The 23,532-nt window shown below is 39.2% G+C and overlaps 1 pseudogene; it reads right to left on the bottom strand.

Moving 5' to 3' along the window:
* The window catches only part of LOC133824942 (probable LRR receptor-like serine/threonine-protein kinase At1g56130), a 36,540-nt pseudogene extending 13,223 nt beyond the window's left edge, over positions 1 to 23,317 (bottom strand).
* Between the last annotated feature and the right edge of the window lie 215 nt (positions 23,318 to 23,532).

The following is a 23,532-nucleotide window of genomic DNA, read 5'->3' as shown; positions in this document are numbered from 1 at the left end:
CGAAGATAGATCTGAGCTCCAGGCTTTAGAAGACCTAGTGGAACTCGTTCTCTACCTAGAAGTACCTTCGACGGTAGTAAAGGTTGGAAAAATCCTCTGAATGGAAAGAAAATAGGAATTGGTCTAGTTTTCAAGCAAAAACCTTGACGCCTTTTCCTGGTCGCATAAGAATATTGTGGGAATCAGTCTAAGTGTAATGATGCATACCTTAAACCTAGACAAAAACATGCCTGGGAAGGTGCAAAACAATAGGTTGTTGGGAAAAGAGCGAGGATAAGCTCTGAAGGTAGAGGTAGCTTGCTTATTGAAATGCAGGTTCATTAGGGAGACTAAATATCTAACCTGGATTGCCAAACCTGTATAGGTCCCGAAGCTAAATGGAAAGTGGATGACCTGCATTGATTTCTTGGACCTCAACAAAGCTTGTCCTAAAGACTGTTTTCCCACTACTGAGAATAGATGAACTGGTTGACGCCACAGCCGGCCACGAGCTCATGTCCTTCATGGAAATGTATTCTGGATATAACCAGATCGGGATGAACCATGCAGAGCACACCAACTTCATGACTGAACATAACGTATACTGGTACAAGGTCATTCCATTCGGGCTAACGAGTGCTAGTGCAACATATCAAAGGCTGGTAAATGAGATGTTCATCAACCAAATTAGGAAGAACATGGAGGTGTATGTTGATGACATGCTCGTCAAGTCAAAGACTTCCAATAACAATGTATCTCATCTGGAAGAATGTTTTTGCGTGCTGAGAAAGTACAACATAAAGTTGAACCCCCAGAAATGTACCTTTGGGGTTTCATCAGGGAAGTTCTTAAGATTCATAGTCAACACTGGAGGATCGAAGAAAACCTAGAGAAGATCAGGTTTCTATTAGAAATGCCTTCACCATGGTCTCAAAATAAGTACAGAGCCTAACTGGAGTGGTCACGGCCTTAAACTAGTTCGTATTGAAGTCCACATACAAATTAATTCCCTTCTAAAATTGCTTGGGGGAAATAGATGGTTTAAATGGAAAGAAGAATGAGAACAAGCATTTCATGATCTGAAGACTAATTTGGCTGAGCCCATGTGTTATCACACCCAGTTGATGGGGAATGTTAGTACTTATACCTAGTTGTAACAGAAAACATGGTCAGCGTTGTATCAGTTCACGAAGAAAATTGAACACAGAAACTAGTGTATTATTTGAGTAAGAGGCTTGTGGGAGCTAAATCCAGGTATCCACTAATTGAAAAACTCACATTTTGTTTGATTCTGCCTCGAGAAAGCTCAAGCCATTTTTCTAGTCCCACACTATACACGTCTTAACCGATCAAAATTTAAGGAACGTCTTGCAAAAGCCCGTGACATCGAGACGTTTGTTAAAGTGGGCCATCGAACTTAGTTAGTTTGAGATACTATATAAACCATGAACAAAAATCCAAGGCCAAGTGCTCGCTGACTTTGTGGCTGAATGTACGGGGTTCCAAGATTAACCGATGAGGGAACCAGACAAGAATTATGGAAACTCTTCATTGTCGGATCATCAAACCAAAGTATTATGTGGGTAAGAAGCTACTGGGAGCTGAATCCTGATATCCTCTAATTGAAAAACTCACATTTTGTTTAATTCTGGCCTCGAGAAAGCTCAGGTTGTATATCCAGTCCCAAACTATACATATCTTAACCGATCAACCTTTAAGGCAGGTCTTGCAAATGTCTGAGATATCGGGATGTTTGTTAAAGTGGTCCATGGAACTCAATCAGTTCAATATACTATATAAACCATGAGCAACAATCAAAGGCCAAGCGTTCGCTGACTATGTGGCTGAATGTATGGGGTTCCAAGACGAACTAATGAGAGAACTAGTACAAGAATTATGGAAAATCTTCCTCAATGGATTGTCAACCGAGAATGGATTTGGAGCTAGAATAATCCTAATCTCACCTAAAGGACATATCTTCCATACGACTCTCAGATTCAGTTTCGATGCTTCTGAAAATGAAGCAGAGTACGAGGCATTATTGGTTGGAGTTTGGCTAGTGAAAGAGTTGAAAGCAAGAGCAATTCAATGATTTAGCGATTCTTAGCTCATGGTTAATCATGAATTAGGAGAATAGCAAGCTCAAGGAGTCAAAATGGAAGCTTATCTAGGTAAGGTTATAGGGGAACCGTAAGAATTTGAGTTTTACACCATCGAATAGGTACTATACGAGCAAAATACAAATGAAAATTCTTTAGCCAGACTCGGCGCAGCCAATGAAGCAGACAAATTAAATTTGGTCCACATAGAATTCTTGGATAAATCATGCATCAATAAAGAGCCAGTGAAGGTCGGAGTGACTTGTGAAGAACTGGCCTGGATGACTCCCATAGTAGAATACCTCACGATCGGAAAGTTTCCAGAAGATCAAAAGAATGCATGAAAATTGTTGTATCAAGTCTTGCGGTACGTTATGGTCATGGGATTATCTACAGTCGAGGTCATTCTTTACCCCTCCAAGGTGCGTTTTGCCCGAGGAAGCACTAGCTATCCTCTGAGAAGTCCACAAATGATATTGTGGGCACCACGCTGGGGGTAAACCTTGGCTCTAAAGGTACTAAGGCAAGGTAATTTCTGGCTCATGGATAAAAAGGACTCGGTCTCGTATGTCCACAAGTGTGAGAAATGGAAACATTTTTCCACCATTTCCTAAGCTGCACCCATTGAGCTAACTAAGATTTCCTCTCCTTGGCCATTTGTTATATGTGGGATTGATCTAATCAGCTCATTGCCTACTGGAATAGGAAGAGTTCGCTACACAGTTGTCGCATTTGGCTATTTGTATAAGTGGGTTGAGGTTGAGTCTCTGGCGAATATAACCTCGAAGAGAGTACAAGATTTCATCATCAATAGTATAATATGCGTTTCAGACTTGCAAGGAATATTGTGTCTGATAACAGTTCTCAGTTTAACAGTGACCTATTCATGACTTTATGCGAGTAGTACGACATAATAAAATTTTTCTCTTCAGTGGCATACCCTGAAGTAAATGGGCAAGTCGAGGCACTAAACAAAACCCTAAAAGAGAGCATAAAGAAGCTACTAGAAGGTTCTAAATGTCTATGGGCTGAATAGCTCCCGCAAGTACTCTGGGCCTATAAGACCTTGCATCGCACCTCCACTAGACATACTTCCTTCTCTCTGACTTTTGGAAGCGAGGCTATGCTCCGTGTTGAGGCTCTAGTGATGTCACATAGTCGAAGGACCTTCAACCAGGATCAGAATCATGACCTACTTACTGCATCCCTAGACCTAATTGAAAAGCAATGGGAAGAATCTTAGTTGCAGCTTTCCCATTATCATAAAAGAGTAACATGTTATATCAATTCATAGGTCAAAGGAAGAAGATTAGAGCTAGAGGATTTGGTGCTCTGAAGGGTGTTTCTAGCTAACATCGACTGTAATGCCCTACTACCTTAGAGTTGTTACCAAGTGATTTATAAATATGCCATTAACTCGCTAATCGAGATTTTAGGTTAATTAGTGTGATTAAATCGAAATAAAGAGTCATTTAATGAGCATTGAGTATAAAGAGTTGTTCATTCATTGAAATTCATAAAAATGTTACATTGGGATCCCAAAGTATTGTTTTAAATTACATTTACAATCCAAAGGTATGGTATAGTTGACCTAAGTGACAAAATCGAATGTTTGACACGTGCTCCTCAAAACAAACCCAACCGTAGCGGCCAGGTGGGCCAGACATGTACACAGCGCGTTATGCCCTCCAACTCATGGTTGTTAGACCTTTTCCTTGCCCTTACCTGCACCACAGAGCACCCGTGAGCCGAGGTCCAACAAGAAAACTTCAAGCACAACATACAATATATTATTTCAACAAATACATACTTAATCAAAACAACAAACAGTTACCAGTTCCTATTGGAATGCATGACAACACAGCAGTATAATAGCACAATGGCATAACAACCTAATAGTACAGTAGCATAGCAGTACAGTAACACAATAGTTCAGTAATACAACAACAGCACAATGGCATAGCTGCACAGTAACAAAGCAGCACAGTAATATAGCTACGACCTTAACTGATAGTAATATAGATCAGGGTGCGCTATCAGGCACCAAGTCTGTGGCCTTAACTGAAGTGGTGTGTACAACACCCTTAGAGGATCTCGCCGTGGCGGTCTGCATTCAACATGCTTACTATGGATCTTGAACCTTTGCCACTCCCAGCTCTTGCTGCTTCTGACTCTTGTCACTCATTACTCTTGCTGCTTCTCACTCTTGTCTCTTTTGGTAATTGCCACTTCCCCCTCTTGGCTTATGGCTCTTGTTACTCAGTGACAATCACATGTATGACATATTAGCTATAACCAATACATACAACACTATACACCACATAACTTTACGAGTACAAATAGTTCTCTTACCTGGTCTCCCGAGCTGACAATCCAAAGCAATACCAAACATGACTCCTAATCCCGAGCCTGAGTAGTAAAACCTAGTCACAACTCTATAACAAATAGATATCCATCAATCTCTAATCAGTTTACAACTTCAGGTCAAAATACCAGCCTTCGAGACCTCGAATCGTACTAAACCGAGTAGTAGAATCCTTCCCAAGCCTAAAACCTTCATTTGGCAAACATTGCCCATTTGAGTCGCAGCCTAGCCTTAAGGGTCGTGGGGCGCTCAAGACAGAGATCACGACTCTCTCTGCTAAAGGACACGGGCCGCGACACCCCTCAGCTTGCTCCGTGATGCCTGGGCAGACTTTCGAGGCCCTAAGGCCTCTATGTTCAAGCGGGTCGAGCCTCAAAACCCAGAAGTCTCACCATTTTCCAACGTTTTTGCTCAACTCAATTCACCAAAAATCCATCCTAGACATAAACTAAAGCCAGAATTAAGCCTTTCAAGCATACCCTAATACCATAGACAATACAACCACACTAATAGCTAAGCCAAAACTCCAACATAGCCCAAAATTCAAACCTTGAGTTTGGATCTCAAGAACACCAATACCGAACTCACAGTTCAATAAAAAAACATAGTATTTTACTTACCCTTTCTGCCAATGATGACACTGAATTAATCCGTAAGTGAACCTAGCTTGATTCCTCAGTCTTCAAGCTTTCAAATCTTCAATATTTTGCACCAATTCTCTAAGATCCCCCACTAGCTTCTATGCACACCAAAGGGGAAGAACAAACCGACTAGGAAAAGGGAAAGAGAAATTTTGTCTTGCTTCTTTGCTTCTACAGGATTCTAGTGCCTAAGGTGTTCTAGCCTTGTTTCCCTAATTATCCAAGGTTGAGTAACTCCAAATTTAGGTCTATCCCTAGCCTAAAGGACCAAAACACCCTTTAAGCATACTTTTATCCTTTAATGACCCTAAGGGAAAAATTGTCATTTTCCACATTTCCCGCTAATCCTCAAATTGTCCTATAAATCCCCATCTAATCCCGACATGCCCAAATAATAACCCATTACCCGGTAAATCCTAGGCTCACCTTGAGCCAAGTATCTGACCCCGTTGTGACTATTCCGCTAATTCGCTCCCTAGGATTGTCTAGGACCACACATCTCAAATCTATCCCCATAACATTGGGGTCTCACTCACAATACACACATAATTACAACAAAATTAAAAACATGCCCATATTCACATAAATGGACCCACATGCATATTTAATACACACAAACTTGCATGTCTAATCACATTACGACAAAATTCATTTATATCATATCATCGTGCATGTAATCAATTACTCACTCATATAATCCCAATTAGGCCCTCCAGACACTGTAGTCAAGGCACTCAACCTTAATATCAAATTCGAGACGTTGTGAAGACGCTAAAGAAGATGTATTGGAACCGAACTAGGAAGGACCCTATCAGATCGTGGAGATCTGACGGGAAGGAACGTTTAAACTAGCTCGTCTAAGTGGAGAATTTTTCATTGTAAGGTTTATTTAGAAAAGCCATTTCATTTTCTTTGAATTAGAATAATAAGATATTTCATTCTACCCTCGCAATTGGGCAATGAATCCTTCATTCTTGGCAAACGGTGTTGGCATGTCGCATGATAAAATGTTTCGTTCGATCAACCCTCAAGTCAAATACTTCTTTAACTTAACCTTTAATTATTTTTGCTGAGCTAGTATCATTCTTGATAATGTCCCTGATCCCATTGCACGCTCAATTCTCTAAATGCGACAATTATCCCAACGAATCCTCATGAACCCATCTAAAACCTTAATGACCGATCCAGTGTTCATCTAGTCTAAATGATATAACCTCAGTGGTATCTTCCTCAATAGCTAGGCACCCTGTGACTGCAACCGGGTCTTTTAACCTCAGAGTCACCATCTTATTTTACAGTCCATGGTTGTCCCTTATTTGACAGGAAAATCTACAATCAAGATTACCTTGTATACCTCATATAACTAGTTCAATCAATTACTACCAATTTTCCAAGAAAGATGTTGAAATGTCTAGCCCTATGGCGTGACAACCATATAGGATGGGCCACATATCGATGTCTCTCCTAAAAGGTACGTAGTACCAATCTCAATCAGCTTGTAGAGTCCAAGAACTTTACTTAGCTAAGATAGATAGTAGTATTATAGTATTTATAGCATTATCTTTGTAACTGTGGATTTTTGGTTCAGACCGAGATTTATTTGGACACTCATAGTAGTACTTGTAGATTTTCTATGTTTAACCTATAGTTTCAGAAAATTAATTTTAACCTAAGGTTTGATTAATATGACTGATATTTAGGATAATATTTATTATACTATAAGGTTTAGATAAGAACCAATAGGATTTTAAAACATGTTATGTATGGGTGATTAAGGATTAAGTATTTTGAGGATTAAATTTAATAAGGGGTAAAATTTGAATGCTATAAGGTCAGTCAGCAGCTTTGAATACGTTGAGGGCTTAGTCAAGGTTGTTTACTCCATTCAAATTTAGCTAAAAATGTGTAATTTCGTGTTTAAATAATCAGCGTGTGCCGATATATCACAGCTATAGGGGGCGATATATCGCAGCACGTAGATACGGAAAACACGAAGCGATGCATGACTGCCTCAGGCATACTGGCCCAGACGATATATCGCCTACAGGGGGTGATATATCTCCTCCTTCAGTATATTTTGAAAAGTTTCGAAATCATATTCCATTCAGCCATTCAACCTCTTGATAAGTCTAGAACCTTTTTGAACAAGTCTTCAGCCTCTGCTGAACAACAATTCAAATTATTTTCACCTAAAAAGCCATTATTTTTATTCAAGTTAAATTAAGATCCTTTCATTCCTAAACTCTATAAATAAGGCCTAGCACCCAGCCATTATTCACCTTTTACTCTAAGTTCAGAGGCTGCAAGTTGCTAGGTGAGTGTGAGAGTTAAACACTTGGGTGGGGAAATCATAAGCTTGATCATCATAAGCTTATCAAACACTTGGGGAAGTAAGGTTTCATAGTATTTCGGTTCGAGGTTTAGATTGGTCTTACAAGTCTTCAAGGTATTTCCACACTCTAGTTCATTGGTTTTATTTTCTTTAAGTTCTCATAATCTTCTACCAGCCTTCTAACCTTATTCTTATTTTGGTTAAGAAATCTAAGAACTTGCACATAAGATTTTGGTAAGTATGTTTCTCAAAGGTTTAGTCCTTCCATTCCTTTCATTTGCCTTTTTCTTCTATAAACTCACCCTTTCATAATGGTTAATAGGAGTGTTCCAAAGTCCCAACGCTGTCCTCTTATCCCGGTAACTTTGGTAAGGAAAATAGGATAGAATTTCTATGTTATATGCTTATTATATGTTATCTTATGTTTTCTTATGTTATGATATGTATGTTGTAGGCTTGGGCATATGACCCATATGACTAACAAGCCCCAAATAGATTATGGGCATATGACCTGCTTAGCTAGTAGGACCCCACTAATCTAATGGCATATGACTTGTTTAGTCTATGGGACCCCAAGTAATAATGGCCATTATAGTATGTGTATGATATAAGTGTTATGTTAAGTTTTTATGTTTCTTGTGAAATTTATGTATATGAACTATGTGGTAGATTTTCCTTGCTGGGCATTAGGCTCATTCCTTTTTGTTTATATGTGTAGGAAAATAGCTATAGTGGCGGTAAGGTTCGTGGGTGCTTGGGGTTTGTGTATCGGTGATGAACGGATTCAAGGAGTCGAGAGTTCGATTTTCGAGGATGTAGTCTTGTTTTATGGTTTTACATGTATTTTTCCACACTTGCTATGTAACTCCTTTTATTTTAAATTATGTTTTGTTTTTAAGACAATGGGATCCCATATCCTACTTGATATTTTATGTAAGTAACTCTTATTTGTACAAGTTTTCTAATAAAGTTATGGTATTTTCGCAATGTAAGTTTTATTAAGGGTTTGTATGTATAGTTTCGTTAATGGTCCAAAAGTCTAGAGTAGTTGGGTCATTACAGTTGGTATCAGAGCAAACGGTTCCTTTGCATGAAGTTCTCCTCGATACACACGCTCAAAGCTCTGAATCTGACCGCCAAGTATGTATTTAAGTTATAAGTTATGTTGCTTATGTATAGCTAACAACTTTAGTGTTTATGTTTTCAGTTAAGTATGAACGGAGCTCTAACCTATCAGAATATCCGAGCCATTAAGGCTTTAAAAATAATAAGGGAGCCCAAGAAACACTGTAGGAGCACTAGAAAGAATCACTCGAAGATTGCTCTTGTTCCACCAAGAGATAGGTCACCTTCAAGAGTCTAAGCAAATAATGTTTAGATCAATGGAACAATATGTACTAATAATTAGGCTATTTAAAGATTTCCATCCTATAATAGCAGCCTTAGAAGAAATATGGGAAACCATGAATGATGAGGATGAACTGCCATTAGCAATGCCTTATTATTTCCTCTTAGTTAGGTTCACTGCAAAATTCGAGTTTCAGTTCACAAATGAGCAAAAACATAGGATTCTCACAAACCTTCCTAGAGGACATTTTGATGCTCATGACAATGATGATTATGAGGAGGTAGATGACGATATGCTAGATGAAGGATCGGATGTAGAAGATCCCGATTTTTAGAATAGTAGTTTTTGTTTGTTTTATTTCTTTCTTTATTTTATGATTGTAATAAGTGAATTTTTTTTTCCAAATGAATAACATGCTATTTTATTATCATGTATGAGTTTGATTTTATTTTCGCAATCATAATAAGTAATAAATAAAATGAATAATGACTAAGTTCGGTGAGGGTGGAAACAAATCAATGAACCAAGTTTCCTTATTGAGAGTTAGGGGGCCTTAGTAGTGGGAACGATTTTACTGATTCCAGCCCTCCCTCAATATGGTTAACTTTGGAACAAAGATAAGTTTCGAGCCTGAGAATTAAGTCATATAGGATGATTAGAAACACACTTAGAAAATAAAGATGACTTGTTTTTCTAAGTATAGAAACCCACTCTAAATAATAAATAAAGACTTATATAACTTTTCATAAGAAGTCATAATAAATAGGTCCGAGATATGTTTCCTTAGAATAAGTTTTTGCCTTAGAGCCTATTAGGTAAAGTTCTAAGATGTTTCTTTCAACTGTTTGAACTCTGCTACGATGTCACTCCGAAGATCTGCACGCACTAACGGAAACGCCTCCAACGCCGTCCCAGCAACCAATGAAGCCCCTCCAGTTCGCAGAAGGGGAGTGCGTGCTACTGCCCGCTGCAACGCGCCGGCACCACCAGCTGACAACACTGCGGAGATCGCTAGACTGCGACAGCAAGTCGAGGAACTTTTGAAACAACAACGCCAACAGGCTCAAACTCAGCCTCAGCCTCCGCCGCAGCCGCAGCCGCAGCCACAACAAATGGCCCCAGCACCCCAACAAGTTGGTCCATATGGGGGACGGCCAATGACGAATTATGCACCGTATCCAGTACCAAACATGGAGCCAGTGTATGAGAGGTTCCGCAACAGCACGCTCCGAACATCGAAGGGACTACAGAACCCTTTGAGGCAGAAGAGTGGCTAAGGAATGTGGAGCCGATTCTGACGCACATGAACCTCGGTAATGCGGACTGCATATCCTGCGTCTCAACTTTACTCAAGAAGGATGCCAGGATATGGTGGGACTTGGTCCAGCAATCGCATGATGTCGCCACCATGACATGGACTCGATTTGTGGAGCTCTTCCACAAGAAGTACTACAATTCGGTTGTACTCGCTACAAGGGTTGAGGAGTTCGCCAACTTGAAGCAGGGTACTTTATCGGTGGCAGAATATGCTCGTCAGTTCGACCGCTTAGCTAAATTTGCATCTGAGATGGTTCCAACCGATTTTCTGAGGGTGAACAAGTTTGTTAGAGGACTTCGACCGAAGATCGAGATGGGGGTTAAGCTAGCAAACCCGGGAAACACTACATATGCCGACGTTCTTGAGACGACAATTGAAGTAGAAAGGTTGCAGGCCAATGTAAGCAAAGAAAAAGCCAGTAAGCTTGAACCGAGATAGCATAATCAACCGCAGACCAGTCAGAGCAACAACCATAACGGCAACAATTAGTCCAGCAATTACAATGGCAACAATCAATCAAGAAACAATGGTAACGGCCAGAAAAGACGGCATCCTGATAACAAGAAAGTCGATAGCAATAAAAGGGCACGTATGAATAATGGAGGAAATAGGCCGAGCTACGTGGAATACCTGCCATGTTCTAAGTGTCAGAAGAAGCATCCTGGATAATGCCGCGCAAACACCAAGGAGTGTTTCAACTATGGTCAAGAAGGGCATCGTAAAAGAGATTGTCCTCAGCAAAAGCCAGAAGGGAAGAAGGACGAAAAGATGGTTCTTACTAGGGTTTTTGCTTTAACCCAAGGAGAGGTTGATGCTAGCAACAAGGTGGTCACAGGTCAGGTTTCTATCCTCAATAATTTATGCTATGTATTATTTGATTCGGGAGCCACTCATTCGTATATCTTGTTAGGAATGATAGAAAAACTAGACAAACCTAGTGAAAGATTTAGAACTAGGTTTGTAACCGAGTTGCCTTCGGGCAAAGTAGTTCTATCATCACGAATAGTACGAGGCGTACCGATCAAGATTGAGGATATAGAACTAGAAGGAGACCTAATAGAGCTAGTGATCAAGGACTTTGACGTGATACTAGGCATGGACTGGCTAGCACGGCATGGCGCAACGATCGACCGCAAACGCAAGAAGGTGATGTTCGAGACTCCTGACGGCCAGAGACGATGCTTCATGGGACAAGCTTCAGGATTGTGCACCCCGTTAGTATCATCTCTCAAAGCTCAACGAATGATGGAGAAAGGATGTCAAGCGTTCCTAGCCAGCATCACGAATGTGGAAAGGGAGACACCACTTAAGGTTGGAGATGTTCGAGTTATACAAGAATTTCCAGAAGTATTTCCCGATGACTTGCCAGGATTACCGCCAACTCGAGAAATAGACTTCACGATAGAATTAGTACTAGGCACCGAGCCTATCTCTAAGGAACCATACCGGATGGCACCTACGGAACTCAAGGAGTTAAAGACGCAGCTACAAGAACTCCTAGACTTGGGTTTTATTAGGCCAAGCCATTCCCCATGGGGAGCTCCGGTACTATTCGTGAAGAAGAAGGACGGAAGTATGCGGATGTGCATAGACTATCGTGAGCTGAACAAAGTAACGATTAAGAACAAGTACCCGCTACCTCGGATCGACGATTTTTTTGATCAACTCTGAGGCGCGACTGTATTTTCAAAGATCAAATTACGGTTCGGGTATCATCAGCTCAAGGTAAAGGGGGAAGATATTCCTAAGACAACCTTTAGGACTCGTTATGGACATTACGAGTTCTTGGTTATGTCTTTTGGTCTTACTAACGCACCAGCCACGTTTATGGACTTAATGAATAGGGTCTTCAAGGATTACCTAGATAAATTCGTCGTTGTGTTCATCGATGACATTTTGATATACTCCAAGGATGAAGTAGAGCACGAGGAACATTTGAGGATGATTTTGACACGATTGAAGGAGCATCAACTCTACGCAAAGTTCAAGAAATGCGAGTTTTCGCTTTCGTAAGTGGCGTTCCTCGGGCACATTATAGTGAAAGACAGAGTTGCAGTAGACCCATCAAAAGTAGAGGCCGTGAAGGATTGGCCCAGACCAAAGAACGCATCAGAAGTAAGAAGCTTCTTAGGGCTAGCAGGTTATTATAGGAAGTTTGTAGAGGGCTTTTCAAAGATAGCCACTCTGCTCACCAACCTGACCCGGAAGCAACAAAAGTTTAACTGGAATGATAAGTGTGAAGAAAGCTTCCAGTTGCTTAAGGATAAGCTTTGCTCAACACCAGTACTCAGTGTACCGATACCCAACGATAAGTTCGTTGTCTACTGTGATGCATCGAAGCAAGGATTGGGTTGTGTACTAATGCAAAATGACAAGGTGATAGCCTATGCCTCACGACAGTTAAAGGAGTACGAACAGTGTTATCCAACTCATGATATGGAGTTGGCAGCGGTGGTCTTTGCGTTAAAAATCTGGCACCATTATCTTTACGGAGAACGGTGCGAGATTTATACGGACCACAAGATTTTAAAGTACTTCTTTACTCAGAAGGAGCTCAACATGAGGCAGCGCAGGTGGTTGGAGTTAGTAAAGGATTACGACTGCGAAATCCTATACCACGTGGGGAAGGCAAACGTAGTTGCCGATGCACTTAGCAGGAAAAGTTATGGGAATTTTGAAGCTTTAGCCGGAATAGAAAAGCCGCTACAGCAGGAGCTGATAAGTGATGGAATAGAATTAGTTATAGGAAAGCTGGCTAACTTGTCTATCCAATCAAATTTGCTAGAGGACATACGGATTGGTCAGAGACATGATGACACGCTAGCAGTACATATGGATGCTGTCGGAGAAGGCAAGACTACAGATTTCTCAATATCAAGCCAAGGCTTATTGAGATATAAGGATCGGGTATGCGTGCCAAATGATCAAAATATTAAGAAGACGATTCTAGAAGAAGCGCACAGCACCCCGTACTCAGTTCATCCAGGGTCTACCAAGATGACTCATGACATCAAGGCAATTTATTGGTGGCCAGGGATGAAGAAGGACATAGCGGAGTATGTATCTAAGTGTCTTGTATGCCAGCAAGTGAAAGCGGAGCATCAGCGGCCTGCAGGTTTATTGCAACCGCTTAGCGTACCAGAATGGAAGTGGGACGATATAGCTATGGACTTCGTGACGGGTCTGCCAAAGATGAATAAGCAGCACGATTCCGCTTGGATAGTAATAGATAGACTAACCAAGTCGGCTCATTTTCTGCCTGTTAAGACTTCATACACGGCAAACCAATACGCAGAGATCTACATCCAAGAGATTGTACGGTTGCATGGAGTTCCCAAGACGATAGTGTCAGATAGAGGGTCGATATTTACATCAAGATTTTGGGGAAGTTTACAGCAAGCTATGGGTACTAAGTTAAGTCTTAGTACAGCTTTTCATCCTCAGATAGATGGGCAGTCCGAGCGTACGATTCAGATTTTAGAGGATATGCTACGCGCGTGTGTACTTGATTTCGGAGGATCATGGTATAAGTAATTGCCGCTGATCGAGTTTTCCTACAACAACAGCTACCAGTCGACGATCGGGATGGCACCTTATCAGTTGCTATATGGAAGAAGGTGCCGATCACCGTTGCACTGGGACGAGGTAGGAGAAAGGCATCTTTTAGGGCCCGAAGCTGTTAGACAAGCTCAAGTAGCAGTAGCGCTTATTAGACAGCGTATGCTTGCTGCTCAAAGCCGTCAGAAAAGCTATGCGGATGCCAAGCGACGCAATGTGGAATTCCAAGTCGGAGATCAAGTCTTCCTGAAGATATCTCCTATGAAAGGTGTCAAGCGGTTCGGGAAGAAAGGCAAGCTTAGTCCCCGATTCATAGGTCCTTTTGAGATATTGGACAAAGTGGGACCAGTTGCGTATAGACTAGCCCTACCGCCAGCACTAGCCGATAGTCACAACGTGTTCCACATCTCGATGTTACGCAAATATGTGTTAGACCCATCTCACGTCCTCAAGTACGATACAATAGCACTCCAGAAAGACTTAAGTTACGAGGAACAACCAGTTAGCATCCTAGATAGGGGGATGAAGTAGTTACGGTCCAAGAGCTTTCCTATAGTCAAAGTCCTATGGAGTAATAGTTCTGAACGAGAGGCAACGTGGGAGTTGGAGGAGGACATGCAAGGCCGGTATCCGGAATTATTTGGTAAGTAAATTTCGAGGACGAAATTCTTTTTAGTAGGGGAGAATTGAAGAGTCCAAGAACTTTACTTAGCTAAGATAGATTGTAGTATTATAGTATTTATAGCATTATCTTTGTAACTGTGGATTTTTGGTTCAGACCGGGATTTATTTGGACACTCATAGTAGTACTTATAGATTTTCTAAGTTTAACCTATAGTTTAAGAAAATTAATTTTAACCTAAGGTTTGATTAATATGACTGATATTTAGGATAATATTTATTATACTATAAGGTTTAGATAAGAACCAATAGGATTTTAAGCACATGTTATGTATGGGTGATTAAGGATTAAGTATTTTGAGGATTAAATTTAATAAGGGGTAAAATTTGAATGCTATAAGGTCAGTCAGCAGCTTTGAATACGTTGAGGGCCTAGTCAAGGCTGTTTGCTCCATTCAAATTTAGCTAAAAATGTGTAATTTTGTGTTTAAATAATCAGCGTGTGCCGATATATCGCAGCTATAGGGGGCGATATATCGCAGCATGTAGATACGGAAAACACGAAGCGATGCACGACTGCCTCGGGCATACTGGCCCAGACGATATATCGCCTCCTTCAGTATATTTTGAAAAGTTTTGAAATCATTTTCCATTCAGCCATTCAACCTCTTGATAAGTCTAGCACCTTTTTGAACGAGTCTTTAGCCTCTGCTGAACAACAATTCAAATTATTTTCACCTAAAAAGCCATTATTTTTATTCAAGTTAAATTAAGATCCTTTCATTCCTAAACTCAATAAATAGGGCCTAGTACCCAGCCATTATTCACCTTTTACTCTAAGTTCAGAGGCTACAAGTTGCTAGGTGAGTGTGAGAGTTAAACACTTGGGTGGGGAAATCATAAGCTTGATCATCATAAGCTTATCAAACACTTGGGGAAGTAAGGTTTCATAGTATTTCGGTTCAAGGTTTAGATTGGTCTTACAAGTCTTCAAGGTATTTCCACACTCTAGTTCATTGGTTTTATTTTCTTTAAGTTCTCATAATCTTCTACCAGCCTTCTAACCTTATTCTTATTTTGGTTAGGAAATCTAAGAACTTGCACATAAGTTTTTGGTAAGTATGTTTCTCAAAGGTTTAGTCCTTCCATTCCTTTCATTTGCCTTTTTCTTCTAAAGACTCACCCTTTCATAATGGTTAATAGGAGTGTTCCACAGTCCCAACGCTGTCCTCTTATCCCGGTAACTTTGGTAAGGAAAATAGGATAGAATTTATATGTTATATGCTTATTATATGTTATCTTATGCTTTCTTATGTTATGATATGTGTTACGATATGTATGTTGTAGGCTTGGGCATATGACCCATATGACTAACAAGCCCCAAATAGATTATGGGCATATGACCTGCTTAGCTAGTAGGACCCCACTAATCTAATGGGCATATGACTTGTTTAGTCTATGGGACCCCAAGTAATAATGGCCATTATAGTATGTGTATGATATAAGTGTTATGTTAAGTTTTTATGTTTCTTGTGAAATTTATGTATATGAACTATATGGTAGATTTTCCTTGCTGGGCATTAGGCTCATTCCTTTTTGTCTATATGTGCAGGAAAATATCTATAGTGGCGGTAAGGTTCGTGGATGCTTGGGGTTTGTGTATCGGTGATGAACGGATTCAAGGAGTCGAGAGTTCGATTTTCGAGGATGTAGTCTTGTTTTATGGTTTTACATGTATTTCTCCGCACTTGCTATGTAACTCCTTTTATTTTAAATGATGTTTTGTTTTTAAGACAATGGGATCCCATATCCTACTTGATATTTTATGTAAGTAACTCTTATTTGTACAAGTTTTCTAATAAAGTTATGGTATTTTCGCAATGTAAGTTTTATTAAGGGTTTGTATGTATAGTTTCGTTAATGGTCCAAAAGTCTAGAGTAGTTGGGTCCTTACACAGCTTAACTTATAAAAAGGAACAAGAACTAGATAGCCAATCGGTCGCCTCTGAGGGGCTAGCCTTGGACTCTAACCGTATCGGGATGGTCACTTAAATTAAGGTAGAGCTATCTGTACTCTTTGGTCCTCCCGCCATTGACTTTGGGCAACCCCTCTTAATGTGCCCCACCATTCTTCATTGAAAACATGCCTTTGCTCGAAAATCTCCCACACGATGTCTCTTGCACCTAACACGCACTAAATGACTCCTCCAAACCTCATTGCTGCTCTAGCGTCTATGCTGAATACTATGGCCACTCCCATCAGGGCCAAGAGTAATACAACTTTCAGGGGTTTTTCTTTCCTAGTTATTGGGCCTCCACCCCTACCTAATCCCACAAATGGGATACAATTTCCTCAACTTTCCACCCAACAACACTCTTGCCACATCTGTCGGTACCAAATCAAACACGAATTTGGTCGATCTACCAATCTCACTAACAAACTTTGTCACTGTCTTACTATTCTGAACTGATTTCATAAACTCATCGGTCTTTGGAATTCAAACTGCTTCTGGGTCTGGAATACAACTTCCCACCACGTTCGGGCATCCTCCTGCAACACGTACGCGGAATAAGCCACCCTATCATTTCCTTTCTCCTCTATATAGCCGAGGACGGAACTAACCATGCTCGTCCACTATTCAACTCTAAAGAGGTCTAAACCTCCATCAGAAACTGGAGGATAACACTTCTAGAATCTTTCATACAATATTTCCCATCTGTTTCCACCCTTAGGTTAAATCGAAACTGGTGCTATTGTTGCCATCACACATAGTGTAGCATTCCCTGACGGAACCCGCTGTCGCAATCACCTAATCTCTCCCTCTTGCCTTTACAATCGTGCTTGCATGCCAGCAAACACCTCTCACCAATCTCAGGGCCGACGGATGATTCTGGCCTCAACTGCCATCATTCACACTTCCTGATCCAGTTGGCTGCCATGAATACAAAACTTCCAAATCTATCTGCAGCCGAAAACCTGGCCTACCAGCCTTGATACTGTTATCCAGCACTATACCATAGCAAGGCCAAACAACACAATAGTCATATATTACACATGCTCGGATACAAATCCACAATGCTCATGCATTAATCATTAAAACTCATTCCCACAAAACACATACATATTCATCATGCTCCCTATTGTAGCAGATAAGGCAACTAAAATAAGCAGTTAAACAAATATTGCATTTAATACCAACCAATCTTGAATCGAGCTTGTCTCTAGAAGTGAGCATACATGTTTGGTCAATCTCCAGGAACCATAAACCTTAGCATGCTCTGATAGCAATTTGTAACGCCCTACTACTTTAGAGTCGTTACCAAGTGATTTATAAATGTGCCATTAACTCGCTAATCGAGGTTTTAGGTTAAAAAGTGTGATTAAATGAAAAGAAAGACTCATTTAATGAGCATTAAGTATAAAGATTTTGCCATCAATCTAGTCACAATGCCATAACAAATAGATATCCATCGATCTCTAATCAGTTTAGAACTATAAATACAAACACTAACCGTTGGGACATCAAATCCAACTAAACCGGGTAGTAGAATCCTTCCCAAGCCTTAACATTTGGGTTCCCAAGCCTAAAACCTTCATTCGGCCAACATTTCCCATTTGAATCAAGTCCCAGCCCTTAAGGGCCGCGGCGCACTCAAGTCAGAGAGCAAAACTCTCTCTGTAACGTCCCCAAATTACATAATATGGCTTAGGGCCTTGATTAGGGGGGAGGGATGGGAATATATGAAATTACGTGTTTAATTGCTATCTTAATTGTTAATATGTGAATTATGTGATAATATGATTAAATGCGCATATTTAGGGATATTAAATATGCATGCGGGCCCGCTTCTTATTAGAAGGGTGATTTGGTAATTTCGCCCGTTGTGGGCATAAATGTGTATTTGTAAGCACATATGTGACTTGTGGGAGGCCACATTATTATGTGGGCATATTTGGATTATTCTGCACGAGGTGATCCTAGGGAGCAAGTTAGCAAGAAAGTCACAATGGGACCTGATACCCGACTCAGGGCGAGTCAAGGGGTATTTTGAGTATTAGATATTTATTTGGGTTATTGGGTTGTGAAAATAAATATTTGGAGATATGTTTGGAGTTAGAGAGTTTAGGAGGGAATATTGGGGAAATTTACCATTTTTCCCTCGAGGACGTTTCTGGTACCCCGAGCCTTGGGATTAACTTAAGAGACTGAAGTTAGAAACAAAAGAGATAACAGTAGAACAATTTGGGAGCTGCCTAAATCGACCCTTTATTTTCTCTCTCAAGCTTTCCTAAGCTATTATCATTGGAAATTAAGGAATTTGGGGGCTACAAACCAAGGAGATTTTGGGCTAGGATCACATGAGTTGAAGCTTAAGGTTTGAGGGATTTAATCTTCATCAGAGGTAAGCCTTGAATTTGATTTCTAGCATTTAAATTCTGAGTTTTCATGGCTGATTTTAGTGTTCTTTGGTCTTTCAAGTTAAAGATTGAATAGGAGTTTTGTTGCTAGGAATATTTTAGAACTACTGTGATAGTTAAATTGTGTTTTTGGATTGATTTTGGGTTAAAATGGCTGAGATTTGGCTGTTAAAATGTCAGATTTTATGGGTTCGAAGGGGTTGGGCTGCAACTCTGTTCTTGGTGAGCCGCGACCCTCTAGAGCAGATGGGAGCCAAGGAAGGAGGGCGGGTCGCGGCGCGTGTCTGCTGGTTGGGGAGGTCAGGCCTCTAGTTGGAGGCGGACCGCGGCATGGGGGCATAGGACGGTGACTCTTAAGGGGTTTTTGGACCCCTAGAAGGTTTTGAGAGCAAGAACTCAACTTTAAGGGCTCAGGATTGTTTCCACTACCCAGTTTGGTGGAACCCGAGGTCCCAGAGGCTAGGACTTGGTCCAGAAGCCTTTGATCACTTGATGTTAATAGAATCCTATTTTCATGGTTGTGACTTACACTACAAGAAAAAATACTTTCAATAAGACCGGAAAATTGTTATCGAATATATACCATAACATTTTTTTTATTGTTTAGGAAAGCGGTGTTATAGTAGGTCAGAGCACTTTGGATAACACTTTTCCATAGTTATAGACATGTGTTATGGTATAGCCTATGATAACACTTAAATAGATTATAAAACACTTTTTTGTACTTATAAAGTAGTGTTATGATACCCTTTATAATAACACACTTTTTGCATTATAGAAAATAGTTTGCATAACATAATTTTATGCTTATAAACCAATGTTATTCTAAAAGATACAATAACACATTTTTTGTTTATTCTAATATTTGGATAAGCTTGAATTATTATTATAAAAATCTGTACATTATAATCATTTTTTATTGCTTTAATTCAAACCCGCTTCATTTAATATACTTAAGACACCCTTAGCATTGTACAAATATATTTTTGAGTACCAATTATATGGTTCATAACACATATAACCAAATAATTGTGTCAAAATACATTCAAGATTATCTTAAAAACAATCCAAAAGTCTTAAGATATTCAACACTACCTAAATAACATAAACAAAATATTCTCACAATAGTCAATAAAATAGTCTTAAACAGTTGCATATTCAAAAGTAAAGGTAGGAATTCATGATCTTCCAAATGTCAGCACACCAAAGCCCTTGAACTTGTAGCTTTGAAGAATTAGACGAGTGGCACCTTTGGCAGGCGATGGCAATGCATCCCCCCCCCCCCCCACATGCTCAGACTAGCAGGCAAATCATAGTAGGTAGAATCAGTTCCTATAGTTGCAACATCACTTATTATGCTGCTTAGAATATCCAAACTCCAATCTGCCAAGTAACCAGGCCTTGAGATTTGAGTGCTTACTTCAATATCTCCTTAAAGCATTGCCACAACTCTAGATATTGATGGCCTTGATGTTGGTGATGTTTGAGTGGATAAAAGGGCTATTCTTATGAGTCTTCTCACTTCATCTTCATCAAATTCAGATAACTCCGAATCCACAAGATCAACTTCATTGTTTTGTTCTTGTAAGTTCCAAGCCTAGAGAAGCACAAATTAGTTAGAATTGGGCCTTGTTGTGTTGTGAATCCATAGCTAAAACATATACATTGAATAGTAAGGAATTATGTACCCATTCAAGAAGATATATTTGTTCTTCTTCCAAATTAGGAGTAGAGTTCGACCTGCCACTGATAGTCTCTAGCGCCACAATACCAAAGCAAACATGTCGACTTTCTCTGTAAGATGTCCGCGCATGGCATATTCTGGTGCAAGATAGCCACTACATCATCATCATCATCATCATCATCATCATCCATGGTTATTTTTCGTTACATGATCATGCATAGAAGTAGGGTGACTAAAATTATCTTACATTGTTCCAGCAACATGAGTACTAATGTGAGTCTTATTGTCATCATAAAGCTTGGCCAAACCAAAATCTGATATTTTAGGATTCAGATTAGAGTCTAGCAGAATGTTCAGGCCTTCACATCTCTGTGGACGATTCTTAGCCGTGACTCTTTATGAAGATAAGCTAGACCTTTTGCTATCCTAAACAAATGTCGAAACGTGTTGACCAATCTAGCTTAAAGCTATTGTTCCCTGATCATGCCAGACATAGACATTATTAGCCTTCTTTAGTATATGTAATTATATAAGCATCATGAGTGTTATTTTCATACCAAAAATTTCTTGATCAAGACTCTTATTTTCCAGATACTCCTAAACAAGAAGTTGTTTGCCTCCCTCAATACAACATCCATGCAATTTGACATGTGTTTCGATGTTGGACAGCAGATATTGTGGCAATTTCAGCCACAAAATGGCTCTTTCCTTGATGAGAAGTCATAGACAGTTGCTTCACAACTATCACTCTTCCATCATCAAGTGATCCTTGTTGAGAATGGAGTTGATTTAAGGGAATGAAAATAATGAATTTGACACAGTAATATATAGTGACAAACAACCAAAAATGCTATTCTACTTTGTCAAATTGTATGCTTAAAAAGTACTAACATTTCTTGTTCAAGTGTTATGAAAACTTTTGCAAACAAAATGAAAGTGATGAAAACAATGACTTACCTTATAGGCAGGTCCAATTCCACCCTTTCCTAACTTATTAGCCGAATCGAAATTGTTTGTCGCCATCTTTAGTTCAACATAACTGAAAGTGAAAGGTCTAACATCCATTCCCAAAAACTCTAAAAATGAAAAACAAGGCACTATATGTCATGGCTCTTGATGTTTATGTAGTAGACTATGACGGTTTTCTATTCTATTTCTGAAATTTATAGGATTATGCAACATGTTATAGTAACATTTTACCATCACTGTCAATCATTTGAGACTTCTTTCTTCTCTGAAAAGTATAGAAGACCATGAAAATCACCAGGAAGCTTAAAATTACAACACCAACATGAATCCCCACAATCAAACCAGTCCTATTCTTTTCACTGCTTGGAGGCTTGTTACTAACAGTAGGATCAAAATCTGTACAAAACTATAGTCAAAACTTGATACAAATCTATATACATGAGAGGAAAACAAGTACATATCAAATTTTTGTTTAATTCCACATTACCTGCAGTAGCACTGATGGCTGAAATAGAAGGGCCACAGGTACCTTGCTTTGGTATGCAACAAGTCGCTTTCCCAGCCCAAAATAGATGAACTTCAAGGTAGTTTTCTGATACTTGAGCTGTGAATACTTTCTCCACAGCGCAAAAAGAGACATGGTCTGCCTCTTTTCTGATATAAAATTTTTTCAAAACAAGACTTCCCTAGAATAGAAGAAGCATAAATGATTAGAAAAGACACTGCTAAAGCTTATTTGCAAAAGTGTGATGTATATTTACCTGGATAAAGATATCGAAAACACGTCTCCCAAGACTTTTCCATGGAGGAGGATCTAGAATAGCTATCTCAGAAAAGAGGAGTTTGACTGTGTAGTTGCCATTTTCAAGTCCCAAGCCATAATACCTCAATGATGAAGCAGAAAGCCTTGATGTCTGGAACATCTCTCTATATAAAGTCCTTGTAAATTGAGACAATGAGTTTTTTGTATATTGAGCATTGTTAATCCCAGTGAAAAAAAAAAGACAAGCATAACTATTAATAGCACAGAAACCATGCAAAGAAAGAAGCACCAAGCATTAAAACCAACCGGTTGTTTGAGCTTTCAATTTTGAAGTTGTTCCCAACTAAGTTGCTTCATATTATCCAAAACAAAATAAAATTAATTAATATTAGTATCCATATTAGCTTATTCATTGAATGAAAAGAAGAGTAACAACAAAACTAGTAAACTACTAACCTATGGAAGTAAACAAAAGTATCAAGCTAGAGAGTTTTTATCAAAAAAGAAAATTGTTTTTTGAGAATTAAAAGAAATATAGGTGTAGATCTTGTTTATTGATCCAAGAAGGAAAACTCCCTACTAAATTTTTGAAAGACACATCTCTGCAGGCATAACATAACAACAACAACAACATCAATTATGAGTAGGGAAATTGAGTAACAATAATATAAACTAAGTACACATGAACTTTTGATTTTGTTTTAGGTGATCGATTAAATAAATTAATGTCAGACCCTTGTAGTTCAAGTTAATTAGTAGGAACTTACATATTGAGAAGAGAATGAACTTTTTGTTTAGGCAAAGTACCATTTATTTTGTTGTTCCCAAGAAACCTGATTAAGGAAAGCATAAACACCTACTTCAATAACCTTTAAGACTAGCTATTAAGGAGGTATGTGATACAACTAAATGGATATTTCATTTATTATAGCTTTGACAGTAAAATCAAGCTGAAAAGAGAGTCTGGAATCTGTCCAATTAAGTTGTTGAAACTCAAATCCCTGGAAAAATAATAGAATGTTGTAATTAAAGGATAAAAGCTTTTAAAATACAACACATGATGAAGTGTTCTATTGGAGTAAAAGGGTAAATAGTTAAGTTGTTTTTATTTATTTGATGTCAACAGTGTAATAGTCTAGTTACTTATCTTTATGTCAAAATATCATACAGTGTACTGTCATACCATATTGCTCGATCATTATCTGACTTAGACTAGCCATGTTTAAATACAAGCAGGGTTTGGTGTGAAGAGATTGAAACTTTTCTTACAAGAAAAATGTTCATTGTAATGTGATTGTTACTAAAATGATTTCCATAATGTGAAGTGGACAATAATAGAAATTTTTGTCAGAGTAAATTTTTTTTTGAACTTTTCTATCCTGAAGTTTACACTATATGAACTTGTTTATATAACTAACTAAACTGCCATATAGCC

The sequence above is a fragment of the Humulus lupulus genome, chromosome 3, assembly GCF_963169125.1.
Source record: "Humulus lupulus chromosome 3, drHumLupu1.1, whole genome shotgun sequence".
Taxonomy (NCBI): Eukaryota; Viridiplantae; Streptophyta; class Magnoliopsida; order Rosales; family Cannabaceae; genus Humulus; species Humulus lupulus.
Note: the sequence above shows the minus strand (reverse complement) of the source record. Positions and strands in the feature narration are given on the sequence as shown.